Genomic DNA, 2,060 nt, shown 5'->3' with positions numbered 1-2,060 from the left:
TCCAAGCAAAGATCCTAGGATGAGATCCTCTAAGTCAAAGTTGATTGAGTGGAATGAATTATTTTTGGTCTTATCATTTTATCATGTTTTTGTTGTTTTTGATGTATGACAACAATAAAGATAAATGATAATAATAAATATGCATGATGAGTTTATACAATGGATATGATGACGATGAGTACTTAAATGTAAATTACAAGGTAATAATATAAAAGTAAATAACAATGAATATAATAATGATAATAAAAATTAGTAAAGTTAGTGTAGTGGTAAAAATTTTGAGATTAAGTTGTCGATTAAATTAACTCATAAAGCAAGAGCCGTCATCGTATTTTTATTGTTTCTAAAGGAAAAAGGAAAAAGTACGAACAAAACCCAAATAAGTTTTAAAACAAAACTAATAAAAAGTGAACAAGGATCTGGGGGTTAGTTATGCAAAGGGAAGATATTAACACCCTAAACATCCATGGTACTCCATGGGAACCTCTTTGAAAATATGTATATTTTGGTTTGAAAAAAGTGTTGTTTGTTAAAAGATTGGAGGGATGGGAAGAGAAGCATATTTTCTTTATTTTGATGTTTGCCAAGACTTTTGAAGTCTCATGCCTACGTATCAATAAAGTGCAATTGGGGATTAAAACCTCGTAGTTCATGGTAAAAATAATAAAAGGAGTTTGTTTTGATTCATTTTTATCGAAAAGACATTTTGTCATTTTAAGAAGAATACTCAACTAGTCATCCACAAGTATGAGAACTTTTCATCATCATGAGAAGAACTCCAACTTGGATAAGTATCAACAAGTATGTCACTACCTCCTACAGATGGAAAAGAATTATCATTAACACTATGGAGATAGGAGAATTATAACTCAACTATGGAAATGACTCATGTCTAATGCTTTGAGAAAAGTTTTAAAAGAAAAAGTACACAAGGGCAAAAAATGGTTTGAATGAGTTATGAATTTTTTAAAGTCTTTTGAAATTAGTCTAAACATGCTTAAGATGGATTAACATTTATTCAATAAAAAGGTTTTGAAAATCACTTGACCAAAGTCAAGGTTTATTGAGAAAGTCGTTCAAGTTAGGAAACAAGAAGGTTTTAAAAAACGAGAGGAGATTTTGAAAATTAAAGAGGGGGAGAAGAAGAAGAGACTATCCTAGAGCATAAAGTAAAAGCTAGAGAGGAAATCTCTAACCAAGAAATAGTAAGTTTTATGATATAAGTCAATCAAGAATTCTCTCCTTTGGATTAAGCCTCAAGTAAGAAAAGTAAGCAAATAATAATCCATGTATCAGATGAAACCAAAGTAGCCAAGTCAAGTCTTCACAGAGAATTCCAAAGTCATAGGTATCATATGAATTCCAAGGTCTTAAGTCACAAATTCCAAACAAAGGGTCAATATCCTAATTCTGAGTCCATAACTCCATAATGATGCCAAGGATACTAACCACAAGGCCATGAGTTAGGAGAAACAATTTTTTTTATTAATGCCTTTTAAACAATGATATAAAGAAAGGTCCAAATGAACAAAGAACAAAATGACATAACCACAAATAATATGATATGAAATTCTAAACAAAAAGCATAAAGTAAATGACATGACATAAAAAAATAAAGGCATAAAGGTAAATGACTTTGAAGTAAAAGTTAATACAAGTAAAGTGTTAGTAAAAGATGTTACTGAAAATGAAAAGATGTTTGTGGTTATTTTTTGGAGAACACTCAAGTATTCACTCACAATCATGAAAATATGAACCGATACATCATTTATGAGAATGGCTCCGACTTGGATAAAATCAACAAGTATGCCACAACCATCCACAAAGGGAAAAGGAGCAAAATTTTCACATAATACCATGAGGAATAGGATGCTTACAATCTCACTTATAAAAATGTCATTGCCTTTGGGACAAATTTAGCGCTATGTTAAGCAATTTTAATTGGACTTATATAGAAGTTACAACTATATGAGGTCGGTTAATAATAATATTTGTGTTAATACATGCTAGAGAAATGATATGTAATTCATCCTCCTAAAGCCATACCACACAAGAAAATA

The sequence above is a fragment of the Lathyrus oleraceus genome, chromosome 6 (assembly GCF_024323335.1).
Source record: "Lathyrus oleraceus cultivar Zhongwan6 chromosome 6, CAAS_Psat_ZW6_1.0, whole genome shotgun sequence".
NCBI lineage: Eukaryota > Viridiplantae > Streptophyta > Magnoliopsida > Fabales > Fabaceae > Lathyrus > Lathyrus oleraceus.
This window is presented reverse-complemented; position numbering follows the sequence as displayed.